This window comes from Octopus sinensis, unplaced genomic scaffold, assembly GCF_006345805.1.
Source record: "Octopus sinensis unplaced genomic scaffold, ASM634580v1 Contig01428, whole genome shotgun sequence".
NCBI classification, from domain to species: Eukaryota; Metazoa; Mollusca; class Cephalopoda; order Octopoda; family Octopodidae; genus Octopus; species Octopus sinensis.
Window position 1 is genome coordinate 1 of NW_021824838.1, and position 20,000 is coordinate 20,000.

The following is a 20,000-nucleotide window of genomic DNA, read 5'->3' on the forward strand; positions in this document are numbered from 1 at the left end:
GCTTTTGTTTGTATATTGATGTACTAGAGTGTGTGTGTGTGTGTGAAAGGGAAAGAAGGAAGGAGAGAGATAGAGAGAGGGAGAGAGAGAGAGAGAGAGAAAGGCAGGGAGATTGCGTACCTACAATCGCAGTACAGAAAAAGACAGCCAACGCATATCTGTAGATATAGATTGAGTGTGTGTGTGTGTGTTTATCTGTTTGCGTGTGTGTGTGTGTTTATGTCTTTTACCTTTAGCTTGTTTCAATCACTGGACTACGGCCATGCTGGGTCACCACCTTGAAGGGTTTAGAGGACCAAATCGATCCCAATACTTTATTTTAGCGCTTGATAGTTATTCTATCGATATCTTCTACCGAACAGTGAACTCAGAACGTAAAGACGAATGAAGCACCGTTAAACATTTTGCCAGGCGTGCTAACGTTTCTGCCAGTTCGCAACAGATTATTTCATATTAGGAAAGATTTTACTCTGCGTTCGGTGGAATAATTAAATCTCTAGGAATGCACTTTGGAATGGAACAGTCCAATCAAACGTGAGAATTATCAATGCTTTGTTGTCAAGTTGGTGTTTTGAAGAAAAGATAATTAAATAGTTATAGAAAACGCTTTCGATCTTCTATGAGAATAAATATCGATATATATATATATATACTATATAACGCAAGATTGCACAATTATGGCGAAGCATTTTTTCTGTGGTTTGTTGATAAGTTTTTTCTTTCTGACTATAATCACTTTTCTATTTTTGAGTCAATTGAAAATTAACCAGCCACACGGTCGTTGAACTCTTGCAAATAGCGATTCTCCAAATGGAGCATATGCGTCAGTACACACCCTAACTCATTAACGAATACAAAGCAGGAACTATTGGAAACTGAAAATTACCCATCTCTCTATCAACATATATGTTGGTATAGGGTTCTCGTAAATATATATATATGTTTTTGTGTCTCCTTTTGTCTCAAAGCCGTAGGGCGCCTGTGTCATCCATGTTTTTAACCGTTACTGTCTTCAAAAAAGTTTTTTTCATTTCATGTTCGTCTCTGTTGCGTTGCATTCTTTCCTTCTGGGGCTGGCCGATTCAGAGCGGATCTCAGAATTAAACAGCCGAAATTTGCGATGACGAATCGGTTCCTCACTGAAGAACGAAGGCTTTGAATGACCCGTCTGTCCCTTATGTTCGTCCCTTCTTGTATTTCACGTTATTTATATATGTAAAGGTTTATTCTATATATATATATATATATGTTCAGATATAGAGAGAGATTATCTATCTCTCTATCTGTATATATATTTGTTTGTGTGTATATATATGTATGTATATATATATATGTATATATATATATATATATATATATATATGTGTGTGTGTATAAATGTGTATGTATATATATATTTTGATTTGAAAACCCCACTAGAATGGGAGAAAGCGCTAATGATCTAAGTGATATGAGATATATATATATAAAAAATGTAATATATAAATAAATATCTGTAAATATAAACCATCCGATCTTCTGATTACCTCATTTCTTCTAATATATATATATACGTATATGCATATATTTCAATAATAATAAAAGGGTAAAATTAATTAATTAATTAATTAATTAAATATTGATAATTTTACCAAGTGCTCAGTACATTAAAATAACCATTTTAGGTAAAATTATACGAATATTCTATAATTATATACATAATTATAATCTGGGAGATCTTTTATGGTGGAAGAAAAGGCATTTAACTCCTATTTCTAAATCAGTGCGTGGCGAAGCAATTAGCTGACCCCTTGATTATAATTATGTATATAATTATAGAATATTTGTATATATATATATATATATATATAATATACAAACATACATATATATATATATATATATATATATACAAAAAAAAGCAACAAGAATGGATTAGTTTTTCAGTACAATTGTTTCATACGAAGACCAGCTTTATTAAAAGCTGCAAATATTGCAGCAAATACAAGTGTCCCGTACTCATCAGCCAAAACACATATGAGTTCTTCAAACATCCTAGGGGGTGAGGCTACACTCATGAAGTATCGAAGATAGTTCTATAAAAAAGCAAATTTAGATTGCTTTTTATAGAACTATCTTCGATACTTCATGTGTGTAGCCTCACCCACTAGGATGCTTGGAGAACTCATATGTGTTTTTTGTTGATGAGTACGGGACACTGTATTTGCTGCAATATTGCAGCTTTTAATAAGCTGGTCTTCGTATGAAACAATTGTACTGAAAAACTAATCCATTCTTGTTGCTTTTTTCTTGTTTATAATCACCCCACATTATTTTATGGTTAATACCATATAGTTTTCTGGTGCATCTAAGTTAAGTACCGCATTCAAGTGAATTCAATAGAACTCACTTGAATCTTAATTGCTTTTACTATATATATATATATATATATATATATAATTGACAGTACAAACGGGATGATAGAACTCAAAAAATACGGGTGTATGTATGTATGCGTGCGTAATATATACGTACATTTATATATATATATATATATTTATTTTATAGAAGGAGCTTCTACAGGACTAGAACTGTTTTCATTCAAAAGAAATCATCAGGAAGCAGCTTCCTGATGATTTCTTTTGAATGAAACAGTTCTAGTCCTGTAGAAGCTCCTTCTATAAAATAAATTAATTTACTCTGCTATGTATTGAGTACCTTATTTACTGTGGTTAACCCCGACTCAACCCGGGACTTACATATATATATATATATTATATATATATATATATATATATACATATTCATGTACATATATATATATCTTACTTCCCAACCACATGGTTCGACGTTCAGTCCCACTGCGTGGCACCTTGGGCAAGTTTCTTCTACTATAGTTTGGAATGACTTCGATCACAGGTCAGTTCGATCAGTCAATACTTAGGCCATGCTGGAGCACAAGTTTCACCAAGAGTTATAACAGATTATTCACAGCAGGACGGTTGAAAATCTGATCTTTGAAAGCAAGTGGTGAATGCAAAGGACACTTTCTTAAACGGCCTAGAAATTCGGCCATTGTAACGTTTGAATTTTTTACTGAAACATTTGTATTGTATTGTTATGAACAATAATGGCGAACAGAGAATAGATGAATAAATAAATATCAGTGAAATATGTTTTATTGGGGTAATTCTTAAACTTGTTTTAGTCAAAAGAAAAAAGAAAGACAACAAAGAAAACAAAGAGATTGTTTTGCTCTATGACGGTATCGTTGAGGCGTTCATGTGTACAAACGCATACATAAATGTATACTAATACCACACACACACAAGCATAGGCATATATGTGGAGGCGCGTGGCTTGGTGGTTAGAGTGTCAGCGCCATGATCGTAAGATTCTGGTTTCAATTCCTGGACCAGGCGACGTGTTGTGTTCTTGAGCAAAACACTTCATTTCACGTTGCTCCAGTCCACTCAGCTGGCAAAAATGAGTAACGCTGCGATGGACTGGAGTTCCGTCCAGCTGGGGAACACATACGCCATTGAAACCGGAAAACCGGACCCATGAGCCTGGCTAGGCTTTAAAAGGGCGCAGTTATTTTTTATTTTATACACATATATGTATAAATACTTAAACAGGAAGCAAGAGCCCCACTCCCACCGTGTGTTTGGGTTTCTCTTCTGTACCCTTTTATGGTTACGTAGCGAGCTGCACTGCACGGATCTGCCCTTCTTTGTTCCTTCTGTCGCGATGTGGGTTCATCTGGTATCTCAGACAAAAAGTTTGTCCTGGCGTTTTTGGAAGACCTCACATCTGCACCTTGCAAATCTGTGAGGCTGTTTGGCAGAATGTTGAATAGTTGTGGACCCTAGAAACCCAAGCTGTTATAGTATAGGGTCCTTATTCCAGATGGAGAAAATGGGAATATTTGGTACACTACAGTGCCGTCCAGTTCGATGGTTAGTGTAGCTTTCAATTCCAAAAGTTGGGATCTACATCTTCCAGGATCTTCCATATATATATTTGCGAGTCTATTTTATCGTTCTCTGCTTGCGGATCGTTAAGCTGCCCTTCATTGCAGAAAATAAGTTTAAAATGAACACCAACATCACAGGCACCTCCTTTCCGTTACCTCCACGCCTCCGCTTCCTCTCCGCCACGTACTTATAGACTCGGAGTGTTTCGTTTACGAGTATTTCTCCTCATACAATAACCTTGCTATATATATATAGACAGAATATCCAAGAAATCGATAGACGAGATGGTATAAATTAACTTATTTGTTAGCTCCGGTCACTTCACATCTCGCCTGGTTTATGATATAACACGAGTCTTGCTGTGTGTCATATGAAAATATAGCGCAAGCTCTCATCAATAACCGTTTTTCATATCAGAATTGATTCCTCCCGCGCCTGAAAATATATAAATCTGAAATAAAAGTAAAGAAGAAAAATAATCAGATATGTGAAATTATTATGTAGTTTTAATTATAACATTATCTTTATTCTCTCAGATAATTTTGTTCTGATGCTGTTCTGCTGGCTGAAGCCTTATTACATAATTATATATATATGTATGTGTGTATGTATGTATATATGTACGTATGTATGTATGTATGTATGTATGTATGTATGTATGTATGTATGTATGTATGTATATATATATGTGTGTGTGTATGTATGTATATATGTATATATGTATGTATGTATGTATGTATGTACACACATATATATATATACATGCATATACAGATGTGTGTGTATGTACGTATACATACGCACACATACATAAATATATATATATATGTATATAATTACATATATAGGTATGTGTGTACGTGCGTGCAAGTGCGCGTGTATATGTGTTCGTATCAAATAATTCTTGTGATTCATAATTTCAAGAAAATTCTTTACCCCCACCCCCACCCATTGTTGCTAAGCGATTGACAGGAAGTGAGAAAGATGGAAGGGAGGCTGGTTAAACCGGTTGACTAAGAGAAGAATGCGTGGGCGTCGGTGGGATGGCGCGACGGTCTCATGGCAGAAGGATCGGAGGAGTTCGAAAGAAAATAAGCTAAATATAGAGGGAGATGAGTAACGAAAAAAAAAAAAGGGGATAAGAGAAAAAGAAGGATAGAAGGAATGGTAAGTAAGCAGTGCTGTTGAGTAAAAGAAAGGAAGAGTGGTTGGGGGGGGGGGACCGAAACAAAGGTAATAGCTTCACTTTTTGGCACAAAATATATATATTTTGTGCCAATATAAATAAAAGAATAGCTGAAGGGTTTTCTTGTGAGATAATTTTGTAGGCCCCATGAATTTAAAAATCTTTGTTTGATGGGCCGTTAAAAACAAATGCCATCTCCAACATTGGTAGCTTTTTAAAGATGAGTTTTAAAATGTCTTCTCTCGGGGACGGAGTGGGAATTTCTGTAATGGAACAGTACATGTCAAAAGGTTTCGGAGTGATCTCCACAAAAAACAGAGAGGTGGTTCCATGCTGCTTGTTCCTAATAGAATATAACTGTGTGGTCAAAGGGACCAATGAGAGCGATGGGTAACACGTCTGTCTCTTTCTAGGGCGTTGGGGACATCGAAACGAAAGGGAGAAGTTATCCTGGAACCAAAGACCTTGACCGAATCCTTGTCAGTTGGTACCCGCTTAGATACACCAGAGGTTGGGGTGATATTGTCGACGAGTGTAGTCATTTGAACCTAGAGCAGTGACAATAATTCCTTTTGATTCAGAAGGTTGGTGCCACAGACGTATAAAGTGGTCGGCGTAGAAACCACACCAAAATAGACAACTGGAACCCGGTGCAGATCTTTAGCTTTCCAGACTCTGTGAAACTCCAATCCATGCCAGCATTGAAAAACGATGTTAAATGATGATTATAATGAAAAGTGTGAGCTTGAGCGAATGGTATATTTGGCGTTATGTGGTGATTCTCAAATCAGAGAACTGCAATACTTTGAAAACTTACCAAATTTGATGTGAGTCTATCTACGACCATCTAAATATAAATTAGAATAAATATTTCCTTCTTTTGTTTTCACCAAAAACTGAAATCTCAAAATGTTAGCATTCAATCTCATCAATTAGTTTAGCTGCTGAACTGAAAGAAAATCTTATTGGCCTACTTAAGATCGTTGGATTGCTTCCAATTCCATAGACATTTTGCCGTTATGCAGTGACTATTGAGAACATGTGATCTCTAAAAGTCCAACAAAATTCCATTTTTTTTTTTTGCTTTTGTTGTGAATATTCTTAGAATCCATTCTTTCTGATCGTTCGCTCGCTGTTACTTTATTGGTTTTCCAATTTTTTGGCACAAGGCCAACAATACATCGACCCCAGTTTCCAACTCGTACTTATTTCATCAACCCCGAAAGGATTAGAGGCAAAGGACGGACGAAATGCTGCTAAATATTTTGTCCGGCATGCTAACAATTCTACCAGTTCGCCGTCTTGATTGCTGTTGGTGTATTAACGATAATTATTAATAATGGCGCGTTGAGATAATGCGTCATTAAAAACTTTAATCGACAGACTTGTGTGCTCATATGTATGTGTGTTTGTGCATGTGTGTGAGTATTTGAGTGTGTGTGTGTATGTGTATAAGTCAATTTGTATGGGTGTGTATGATTTCGTGTGTGTGTGCGTGTGTGTGTCTGATTGCAGAATTGCAATGAGATTGGTAATGATGATGACGATGATGATGATGATGATGATAATGAAGAGGAAAAAGAGAAAAAAGAAGGAAAAAGAGGATACAGGGAGAAGGGAGAAGAAGGAGAGGAAAGAAGATATAAGCAGCAGTAGCATCAGCAGCAGTAGTTTCAGTCTAAAACTCTGCTGGTCAGAACTTTAGAGATAAGTCCCAGGACAATACAGATCTAACAATCAACGACTTTATTGCTCAACATTCTCTCACTTCTCTCTTTCTTCTCTCCTTTCTCTCTCTTCTCTCTTCTCTTCTCCCCTTCCTCTCCCTCGCTTCTCTCTCTTCCTTCCTTCTCCACTCGCACGCTGTTTCTCTAACGTTCTTCTTCCATCTCTCTCTTCTCTCCTTCCTCTCTCTCTTCTCTCCTTCCTCTCTCTCTTCTCTCCTTCCTCTCTCTCTTCTCTCCTTCCTCTCTCTCTTCTCTCCTTCCTCTCTCTCTCTTCCTTCCTTCCTCTCTCTCTCTTCTTTCCTTCTCCGCTCGCACGCTGTTTCTCTAACGTTCTTCTTCCATCTCTTTCTTCCTTTTTTATTCCTCTCTCTCTTTCTCTCTCCCTCTCTCTCTACCTATCTTTATACACACACACATGTAATTTGGTATAAATGAATGTATATTGCCAGGCTAATATTTTCTGTCTCTCATTCCCCATCTGTGTGTCTCCTCTTCTTCCTCCTCTTCCTCTCTCTCTCTCTCTCTCTCTCTCTCTCTTTCTACTCTCCTCATTTCCGCCTCTCTTTCCCTTTCTCTCCCTCTCATGGTCTGATCTACTCTAATAAATTCGTTAGACTAATAATAACAACAACAACAACAACAACAACAACATCAATACTTCTTGGTTCTTTCTTTCTCTCTTTCTCTTCACATCCGTCTCCCCACCCCCTCTTTCGTTTTCTGAACCAATGAATTATATGAATATGCAAATATATTTCCGATAAATTATTCCGAGTGGGAGCATGACAACGAACACTCCAGAAATATTTGCTCGTCTCTTGTCGTTGCCTAGCAACATAGGTCAGAGGTTATCTATCTCTTATCTTAAAAGAAAGCCGAATCGACTTTTCTCAAAACTATTGACCCAACGACAACGGAACCTCTACGCAGTCACTCCATCTGCTAGAAACAACAACCAAATCTCATTCAGATCACATAACTCTGTTGAGATGGAAGGGTGATGTCATTCAGAAGACCGAGGAATACCCTACCGGAAGTTGTCCCCTACAACAATTTTTATTATTGGGCGCGAAATGCTGGGAAGAACAATAAAAAATGAAGAGGAAAACTACTTCCTGAGGTACAGTATTCCCTCGACTATCGCGGATGTTACGTCCCAAAATCTCCCACAGAAATGATTAAAATCCTAGAAATATATATATATATATAGGGAGAGGGAGAGAGAGAGAACGTCCTTGGTACAGAATTATATATTTGAAAAAAATGAAAAGAAATTGCCTTTCTGGTAAGTTTGCCACTTTAATAATTAAACGTTTATAAGTTATTAGGTGTTTTAATGACTTAGGAATATCTAATTGTTTAAATAGAAAAATTATCAGGAAGGCTATTTCTATTCATTTGTTGAACTCGATCTATCTATCTATCTATCTATCTCTGTATGTATCTATCCACACATAATTTATTACATAGATTTATAAGTACACACACACACACACACACACATACACCACACACACACACACCACACATAGAACCACATATTTCCATATATGAAGTTATGTCACAACGAGCGCCAGTTTCCTGTATTGGCCGACTGCCACTTGAAAGCTTGAAGACAGAGGCTGCTCATTCCTTCCATGTCTCATTTGTAAGAAATGAAAACATACCACTAACCACACACACACACACACACACACACACATTCAATGTTCGTGTGTGCGCATTATTGAGTGACTCTGATTACTCTGAGTTCCTCCGCTCTTTGAGAGCAGCTGTTGCTAACCTGCCGTGTCTCGAGCTAGAATCACGCAAGGTTGCCAGATTAGTCGCCGACGATCCAACTTTGCAAAATTCATACACACACACACACACACACACGCACACACACACACATATTTACTATAACAAATACACACTCACACATATGACGGGCTTACTCTTTTACTCTTTTACTTGTTTCAGTCATTTGACTGCGGCCATGCTGGAGCACCGCCTTTAATCGAGCAAATCGACCCCGGGGCTTATTCCTTTGTAAGCCCAGTACTTATTCTATCGGTCTCTTTTGCCGAACCGCTAAGTGACGGGGACGTAAACACACCCGCATCGGTTGTCAAGCAATGCTAGGGGAATAAACACAGACACACAAACACACACACACAAACACACAAACACACACACACACACACACACACACACACACACACACACACACACACACATATATATATATATACATATATACGACAGGCTTCTTTCAGTTTCCGTCTATCAAATCCACTCACAAGGCATTGGTCGGTCCGGGGCTATAGCAGAAGACACTTGCCCAAGATGCCACGCAGCGGGACTGAACCCGGAACCATGCGGTTGGTTAGCAAGCTACTTACCACACAGCCACTCCTGCGCCTTTCAGTTTCCATCAAACAAATCCATCCGCAAAGCTTTGGTAGAAGACACTCACCCAAAGTTGCACGCAGTAGGACTGAACCCGGAACCATGGGCTTGGGAAGGAAGCTTCTTACCACGCAGCCACCCCAGCGCCCATACACATACATGAGAAGGAACATCTATGTGAATACGAGCGACAGTGAACATGCGAGCGTATATGTGTGTGTGCGCATGCGTGTGCATTTGCGTGGATGACTGAATAGTCTGATAACTGAAAAGTAAAAGCCGCCCCCTCCAAAAGCCCTGCTAAACATACTCGCTCCCAAATATCCCGTCCCACCACATTACATTTTTTTAATACTGACAGATCTCTCAATGGACCCACGTTCATTGAATGATCTTTCCGTATTAAAAAAAGGTGATGCCAGTCATGGGCAAAGTGCGGCCCGTGGAACTATCAAAATGGGACGCCTGACAATAAAATTGCATTGAATTCTTTAGTATTACGGCCCGCCTGCTGCTGATCCATGCATCATACGGCCCGCTTATCGAAAAACAGTTGCACTTGCCTCGTTTATACCTATTCCTTTACTACCCACAAGGGGCTAAACACAGAGGGGAAAAACAAGGACAGACAAACGGATTAAGTCGATTACATAGACCCCAGTGCGTAACTGGTACTTATTTAATCGACCCCGAAAGGATGAAAGGCAAAGTCGACCTCGGCGGAATTTGAACTCAGAACGTAACGGTAGACGAAATATCTATTTCTTTACTACCCACAAGGGGCTAAACACAGAGAGGACAAACAAGGACAGACAAACGGATTAAGTCAATTATATCGACCCCAGTGCGTAACTGGTACTTATTTAATCGACCCCGAAGGATGAAAGGCAAAGTCGACCTCGGCGGAATTTGAACTCAGAACGTAGCGGCAGACGAAATACCTATTTCTTTACTACCCACAGGGCTAAACACAGAGGGGACAAACAAGGACAGACAAACGGATTAAGTCGATTACATCGACCCCAGTGCGTAACTGGTACTTATTTAATCGACCCCGAAAGGATGAAAGACAAAGTCGACCTCGGCGGAATTTGAACTCAGAACGTAGCGGCGAACGAAATACCTATTTCTTTACTACCCACAAGGGGCTAAACATAGAGAGGACAGACAAACGGATTAAGTCGATTATATCGACCCCAGTGCATAACTGGTACTTATTTAATCGACCCCGAAAGGATGAAAGACAAAGTCGACCTCGGCGGAATTTGAACTCAGAACGTAGCGGCGGACGAAATACCTATTTCTTTACTACCCACAAGGGGCTAAACACAGGGAGGACAAACAAGGACAGACAAACGGATTAAGTCGATTATATCGACTCCAGTGCGTAACTAGTACTTAATTTATCGACCCCGAAAGGATGAAAGGCAAAGTCGACCTCGGCGGAATTTGAACTCAGAACGTAGCGGCGGACGAAATACGGCTACGCATTTCGCCCGGCGTGCTAACGTTTCTGCCTCGTTTATACCGTCACCTCCGCCTCTACCACGTGTTTCTTTCCATGTTTTAAGTGATGCGCTCACCTACTGACATTTCTGACATGCTCTGAGAGGCGTTAATTGGCCTTATATATTAATTAACTCATCCTCTCGTAAGAATAATAATTAGAGAACGCCAACTTACACGCACACACCCTCACACACACATACATACATACATACATACATACATACATACATACATACATACACACATACATACATACATACATACATACATACATACATACATACATAAATATGGAAACGCAATGACCCAGTAGTTAGGGCAGCGGGATGGGTGGCGAACCTTGCTGTATTCTTTCACCACAACTTTCTCTCACTCTTTCTTCCTGTTTCTGTCGTACATGTAATACAAAGGGGCCAGCCTTGTCACACTCTGTGTCACGCTGACTCTCCCCGAGAACATACATACATACATACATACATACATACATACATACATACATACATACAGACATACATACATTACATACATACATACACACAAACATACAATCATACAGGGTGGTGCAAAAGTAGGTATACAGTTATGACTAAAAGAATACACGTACAATACTCATTTATTTCTATCAAAAAGATTAAAAGTTTTGATAAAAGTGCTATCAGTTAGGATAAATGTATTATGATTTGATGTCTTATGATTAATGGTATTGAGAATATCAAAAATGAGGCTAACTATTTTAATTTGCTAATAATTTTCATGAATTAAGTATCATAACGTTGATATGATACTGTATACCAACTTTTGAACCTCACTCTATATATCATATATATATATATATATATATATATATATATATATATATATATACATACACGTACATACATACATATATGTGAATTAATGTAACTTCTTTTGTAGTCAATATTTCGGGGTTATGACCCCATTTTCAAGAAATTGACAATGTTGCCGATGTGCGCTCACACACACGCGCATCGGCAACATCCGTCTATTTCTTGAAAATGGGGTCATAACCCCGAAATATTGAATTCAAAGGAAGTCTACATTAACTCACATATTTGTTTTCTTGTGATTTATCTTGCATTTACTTCGTATTTCTTTGGCCTCAACCACGATCTTTTATACAATATATTCTACACAATACTTCATAGTAATTATTCCATTACAATATATAATATATATATATATATATATAATATGTGTGTGTGCTGAACCGCCCTTTCTCCGCCCTATACTCTCGTATACACATACCAGCTTTTTTCCTGTCGCCGATTCCCATTCAGGCGGCCATCACATCCTGCGTTTGAAGTCAGAGTTTAGGCTTGAAGTCGACTTGAACATTACTCGGAGCTTACGTCATTTAATGTCGCTTTACCTTACCCTTTCCCTTTCTCTGCATAAATCCCCAACCCCACGCACACACTTGTTCCTTTGTTTTCTTCCTGTTCACACATATCGGATGATATAACGCGTTTGTTAAGGTCGTTTTACCAGTTCGCATGCAGGGAAAGTGAAGGTAAGTAATTAAAAATAAAATGTTAGTATTTTACGCTCAAACACACACCAGCCCCACGCATTTAGAATTATTGTTATCTAGGCACTGAGGACTTTGCTTGCGAGTAAACTACAGTGATGTATGTTGTTGTTGTTTAGCTCAACAACCAGTGAGAGACCTACGATTAATAGTATTCCATCCGTGGCCATCTCGTCTTAGACAATTTTTAAAATCTCAAACTATGTCACTCACTTCAAGAGATAGAGAGATAGGGATAGATAAATAGATAGATAGATAGATAGGGAGAGATAATTAGATAGATAGATAGGGAGAGATAGATAGATAGGGAGAGAGAGAGGGGGGGGGGCGGTAGAGTGTTTTCTCTCAGAGAACACATTTCGTTGCTGTTTTCTAACGGGTCATCGTAATCTACGCAGAAACTGTCTTTTTCTTTGGTTTTATATATTTTAATTGGAACACAGAAAGAGATATTTGGCAAACCATACAGTGCTCTACATTTCTTTCCTTCCTTCCTTCTTTCTTCCTTTCTTTCTTTCCTTCTCTCTTTCTTTCTTTCTTTCTTTACGTAAGTATGTATGTATGTGCGTGTGTCTGTGTCTATGTATATGTTGGGTCTCTCAGTGTGTACACACACATTGAAGCAATTAAAGGCTAAGATAAACATCGGAAGAAAAAGATCTGATAAACAGGTGTGTTTATGAGTGGAATTTGCTTTTTCTGGTTCTAATACACTTAACGGGAGATTTTTTTCTTTTTTATGAGGTAAGACCAAATTATATTTCCGTTATATCTTGTATCGAATTCGCTTCGTTTATTCATTTGGGGCGTAAAACTCAGTGACACCGGCCTAAGTGCTTCACACACACACACACGCACGCGCGCGCGACGGGCTTCTTTCGGTTTCAGTTTACCAAATCCATTCACAGGTTTGGTCGTCCCGAGGCTATATTAGAAGATATCAAAGATGCCACGCATACATACATACATACATACATACACATACATACATACATACATACATATATAGTCATAATATATAGTGTACATTTAAACTCATAAGGAATCCACTAGTGGGATTCAACACGCTAGAAAGAACAGCTAGGTTCTATAACCACAAACAATTAGGGATAAAATTCGACAGGAACGAAATGAAAAATAAAAACAATTTACCATCGAGTTCCTGGACCAATTGGTTTCTCTGACTTTAGTTTAGCAAGCAAATAACATTTACTCGCGAGGTGAACATATATATAATAAATATATATATATATATATATATATATATATATATATATATAATATATATATTATATATTCGAAATTGTGAAGATGATCCGGTTCTTGACTGAAGATCGAAGGCTTCGAATGTTCCGTCCGTATTTTTTGTATCGTCTTCTAAATGTTTTGCGTTCTTGTCACAGTTTGTATTTTTTTTACATTTACATATATATATATGTAAATGTAAAAAGTGTTTGTGTGTATATATATAATTTTTATTTTACTTCAGTTATTGGGCTATGGCCATGCTGGGGCACAACCTCAAAGGTATCTAGCTGAACAAATCAACCCTTGTATTTATATTTATTTTTAAAGTCTGGTACATATTCTGTCAGACCCTTAAGCCGAACTGCTAAGTCACGGAGACATGAACAAACCAGCACCGGTTGTCAAGTGGTAGTGAGGGACACACATGCACACAGAAACTCATATATACATATACATATACACGCGCATACACACACACATACATATATATGTTTATGTATATGTATATGTATTGTATATATATATATATATATATATATATATATATATATATTATATATATATATATAATATATATATAATATATATATATCGAAATTGTGAAGAGATCCGGTTCTTGACTGAAGATCGAAGGCTTCGAATGTTCCGTCCGTATTTTTTGTATCGTCTTCTAATGTTTTTGCGTTCTTGTCACATTTTGTATGTTTTTTACATTTACATATATATATATGTAAATGTAAAAAGTGTTTGTGTGTATATATAATAATTTTTATTTTACTTCAGTTATTGGGCTATGGCCATGCTGGGGCACAACCTCAAAGGTATCTAGCTGAACAAATCACCCTTGTATTTATATTTATTTTTAAAGTCTGGTACATATTCTGTCAGACCCTTACGCGAACTGCTAAGTCACGGAGACATGAACAAACCAGCACCGGTTGTCATGGTATTGAGGGACACACATGCACACAGAAACTCATATATACATACCATATACACGCGCATACACACACACATACATATATATGTTTATGTATATGTATATGTATTGTAATAATATATTATATATATATAGATATATATATATATATATATATATATAATATATATGCCTGACAGGCTTCCATATAGCTTCCGTCTATCACATTCGCTCGCAAGATATTTGTTGGCCCGGGGCCACAGTAGAAGCTTGCCGGGCTTGAACCTGAAACGATGTGGTTGCAAAGCAAGCACCTTAACCCCCCAACCTCCCAGCTGTGCCTACGCCTTTAGAAGGTACTAAATTACTCGATGTGATTTGTCATTTTTTCTTAACATAGTTATATGATTTGAGGGAGATTTTGCTGTTGTTTCTAGCATGTCGTGTGACCACATAAAGACTCTTTCAATTATTGTGTGTGTGTGTGTGTGTGTGTGTTATTAAGAAACATGAATGTAACGAACGATATTTTTACAATCTTTCGCCAAGAATTCGAAGAATGTAGATTTTAAAACTTAACGATGTTCTTGAGGAGTTTTGGATAATTTCGTATTATTCAATAGGAAAGAATCTGACGTTTCGGGACTGACTCTTCGTCAGCAAGAAAACCATTTATTAACTTGAAAACAAAAAAAAAAGGACTTAATTTAATTTTTAAAAAAATTGTGCAAAAGGCACTGGCGCGACTGTCCACTCAGTCCACTCAGCTGGCAAAAATCAGTTGTACCTTGTCACGCTGAATCTCCCTTAACGTTAAGGGTACACGTGTCTGTGGAATACTCAGCCACTTGCACGTTAATTTCACGAGCAGACCGTTCCGTTGATCGGATCAGCTTGAATACTCCTCGTTGTAACCGACGGAGGGCCAGTACCATTATTGTGGAGTTCCCCGCTTGTTTCAAATAATGGCTGCTAACCCTCTTGTCTACTGTTGTTGGACATTAATTAATTTCAGCTGATCTTTAATTAAAATTAATCGAGGGAAGCGTCTTTTAGTTCTTTTTTTTCATTTTATAATGTTAATTTAACCATTCCAGTTTATTTCTAACCTACCCTGTTATTACTTGTCTAGTGACCACCCGATTAATAGCATCTATTTCCGGATGGTTTCTATTTTCTTAAGTTAGAATATCAGTCATTTTTTTTTATTTGGTTTGTCATTGGACTGCGGCCATGCTGGGGTACAGCCACTTTTTTTATTGATTATTTTTGTTATATTATTGATATAGTCTCCAAATTCCGCCAAGCTTCATGCACACACACACACACACACGCGCACAACTGGAATGTGTGGTCACGCTGGACCACCGCCTTCAAGGGTATTCAATCGATTTTATCTGGTACTTACTTCAACAATCTCACTGGGTGCGAAAGAGGGATTACTTGGACAGATATGAATACCGAATGCAACAATTGTCACCCCCACTCACCCCCCACACATACACACACATGGCTGGCTTCTTTACAGTTTCCGTCTACTAAATTCTACTCACCGATTCTGGTCAATCCAAGGCTTTCGTAGACACTTGCTTAAGTATTTGTAACGACAGAATAAATACAGGCCAAGTGAGTGGCAGAAAATGTTGATTTCAAATTTTGGCACAAGGCCAGAAACTTCGGTGGAGGGAGTACTCAATTACATTGACCTCAGTGCGTAATTGGTACTTAATTTATCGACCCCAAAAGGATAAAAGTCAAAGTCGATCTCGGCCGAATTTGAACTCAGAATGTAAAGACAGACGAAATACCTATTTCTTTACTACCCACAAGGGGCTAAACGCAAAGAGGACAAACAAGGACAGACAAACGGATTAAGTCGATTAAATCAACCCCAGTGAGTGACTGGTACTTAATTTATCGACCCCCTAAAGGATGAAAGGCAAAAATCGACCGCGGCGGAATTTGAACTCACAACGTAACGGCAGACGAAATACGGCTACGCATTTCGCCCGGCGTGCTAACTTTTCTGCCAGCTCGCCGCCTTACTTACGGAAAATATAAAAATATTAACTTCATTTTTACCTTGTGAATCCGTGAATGTTTTATAACCTGAACCGTCAGTCACCCAACGGGTCACAGGTAGTCTAGTCCACGAATATAGTTAAACGAAAGTGTGCCTTCTAAAGCCGACCCGCGAGTTGAAAAGGTTAAGAGCCAACTATTTATCATTCATATTATTAGCTTTGCAAAATATAATTACTGGTGACAGAAGCAGTGCTAATACTAAAAGGTAATATTTATTCCCCACTTAAAAGAGGAGGTTGTGTTAGAACAGAGAATACTGAGTTGCTTACCCCGAGAGGATTTATCATAAGCATTTAAACCTCGCGACTCCTGGTGAGAGTTTCTCTGAAGGTAAATAACGCAATATTCTGTGTTCTGGCTCAATCTCCACGTTAGTTTTGTAATTAATTTAGATTAGTTCTGTAATTAATTTAATTAGAAGTGAGATAATTCTGCTATGTTAGATAACATAATTACACATTTATCTAACGGCATCATAATTTCTGTAATGTCAGTGGCGATGGAAGGCCGAGTGTAAGAGATAATTTGCGGCGTGGGAAAATTCTTTCTTATCTTTTTTTTTTATATCCCCTTTAAGTGAGAAGGGAAACCAGAGGCCATGACACTTTTCGGGGTCCCCGAGCATGGTGGGAAAGAAGGAGGACGGTAGTTATCCTCAAACCGGGGAACTGCTCCGAATGTGTGCAACAAAGTGGACTCCTCTAAACGTACCCAATGTGACCAGGTGGCGGGGTTAAACCAGATTAAATCTACCATCCAAGCAGACCAAGTCAGCATCTGAAATCAGAACGCAAAGAGCTGGATAAACACGGCAAGGATTTGAACCCAGAGCGTAGGGCGCGGGAACAGATACAGCATAATATTCTATTCAATATTCTAATCTGAACCCAGAACCTAAAGTCAGACGAAATGCTGCTAAGCATTTTGCCCGGCATGCTAACAATTCTGCCAGCTCACCGCCGAATTTGGAATAAATATTAACACGAAATTTTGATGGACGACCTTGATTTAAATAGTTTTAAAAACCGGGAAAATTGTATTTCCCAGCATCCAAATCGTCGTAGTTTATAGTGTAAACGTGCAGAGTAAAAAAAACATTCAAACATCGTCGCTATCTTTCCAAGTTCTTTTGCATTTGACATGGATTTGTTGGTCCTCCAAAGTCGCCGTAGTATATAAGTCGCTCTTCTCTTTTAAGCTGTATATTTTGGTCTGACAAATTCAACCTATGTACCAGAAAATACGGTGTTTCCTAGAACTAGAGATAGTTTTAGGTGGGGCCCTACCTTTTTTAGCTGTATATTTTGGCCTGACAAATTCAACGTGTGTACCAGAAAATACGGTGTTTCCTAGAACTAGAGATAGTTTTAGGTGGGGCCTACCTTTTTTAGCTGTATATTTTGGCCTGAGAAATTCAACATATGTACCAGAATTTTACGGTATGTTTCCTAGAACTAGAGATAGTTTTAGCTGTATATTTTGGTCTGAACTAGAGAAGCCTCAGGTGGGATGGTATCAAAAGCAGTAAGAGATTTTTGTATTCTGTCTTCTTCACAAAACTTTGACCTATATACTTCCATAATAATATCGTTGATAATAAACTCAGATTGTTTAAGCACGTGCTTTACAACAATTTCTTTGTTAGTTTTTAACTCGTCAGATCCTAGAAACAAATACTTGACTTCCAGTATTCGGTAGAAGCGGGGGGGGGTGCTTCTTTACTGAGTCACCCCATCTTCTTATGTGTTTCCTTACTGTTTGTCTTAGTTTTGACAGTCATAAATTAAAACTTGACAACAGTTTTGAAGTTGGCCAACTTAAATAGTAATCTTCTTGTATTTTTAAAGAATGCGTATTGTACTTTCGTACATATATAATTAATTATGTGTATATAAATGTTTTGTATGTATGTGTGTGCAATGTGTGTGCGTGCGTATGCATTGTGGTATATATATACACACATTACGCTATATATATATATATATATATATATATATATATATATATATATATGTTCTTTTATTCTTTTATTTGTTTCAGTCATTTGATGCGGCCATGCTAGAACACCGCCTTTACTAAAAGTCCTGGGGTTGATTTCTTCGACTAAAACCCCTTTAAGGCAGTGCCTCAGCATGGCCGCATTCAAATGACTGAAACAAGTAAAAGAATAACACCATGATAGATCGTTAGCTCCTACACGCATTTTTTTTCTCTCCGTGTTTCTCTCCTTGTTTCTTTTCTGTGTATCTTTCTGTCGAAGAGCGTAGGCTCGAAACGTAAAAGACTTGTTCTATTTCTATTCCTGAGCGCCATACTAATACATTTGTTTGTTTGTACTCCACCTGCCTTCGTCTTTTGTTTATTTTCGTAAACCTTCCCGTTATATATGTATGTTTGTATATGTATATATGTATGTATATGTATATATATATGTATATGTATGTATGTGTGTATATATATATATATATATACACACACACACACACATATAAATATATATATATATATTTATAAATATACATGTATATATATATATGTTTATTTTTCTTATGACTTTTTTGAGGTTATCAAATCATGATCGAATGACCAGTGTTGGCCCAACCCACCATGTTTCCAAATATATTACATTCTGTATATTTACACGAACTGAACTGTCTGCAATTGACCCTGATTAATTGACTTGATGCAGACTCAGATAATAGCAGGCTAAGAGGCGTGCAGCTTTTGACATCTCACTGCATGAGACCGCTCTTGTTACTATGGTTCTGTGATACAAACTTCCTTTTTTAAAGTGATCTAAAATTAAATCTGTCCATTACAATCTCATGTTCATTTACGTTCCAAACATCAGCATGATAACATCAAACTCTATTCTTACTGTATTCTTCATTATTTTCGAAATTAATTGCACCCTCGCCCCACACCACAACCCCCACCCCCGCAGAATTATGTTAACGAATGAGTTACGTGAACGAAGCACTTAAAATACTTTGGTAAACGGACAGTCATTAGCACCTACTTAACACTTTTAATTAATGGATTCTAGTTGTACCACATGACTACCATTGAAAATATTATCACCGTTATCAGATCTTGTTAAGGTTTTAACTAGATGGTTCCAGGTTCGGTCCCATTGCGTGGCACCTTGGTCTGGAGTCTTCTACTATAGCCTCGAGCCGACCAAAAGCATTGTGAGTGAATTTGGTAGACGGAAACTGAAAGAAGCCCAACGCATGTATACATACATACATACATACATACATACATACATACATACATACATACATACATACATACATGTATATATATATATATAAAGGCGGCGAGCTAGCAGAAACGTTAGCACGCCGGGCGAAATGCGTAGCCGTATTTCGTCTGCCGTTACGTTCTGAGTTCAAATTCCGCCGAGGTCGACTTTGCCTTTCATCCT

General features: G+C 37.7%; 1 protein-coding gene across 1 annotated transcript in view; it reads left to right on the forward strand.

The window, feature by feature from the left end:
* Positions 1-391: 391 nt before the first annotated feature.
* LOC115227054 (allene oxide synthase-lipoxygenase protein) overlaps positions 392-20,000 on the forward strand; it is a 64,716-nt gene continuing 45,107 nt past the window's right edge. Inside the window, exon 1 of the mRNA XM_029797989.2 lies at positions 392-411. The gene's annotated coding sequence lies outside the window, so the exon portion shown is untranslated. The remainder of the gene's footprint in view (positions 412-20,000) is intronic.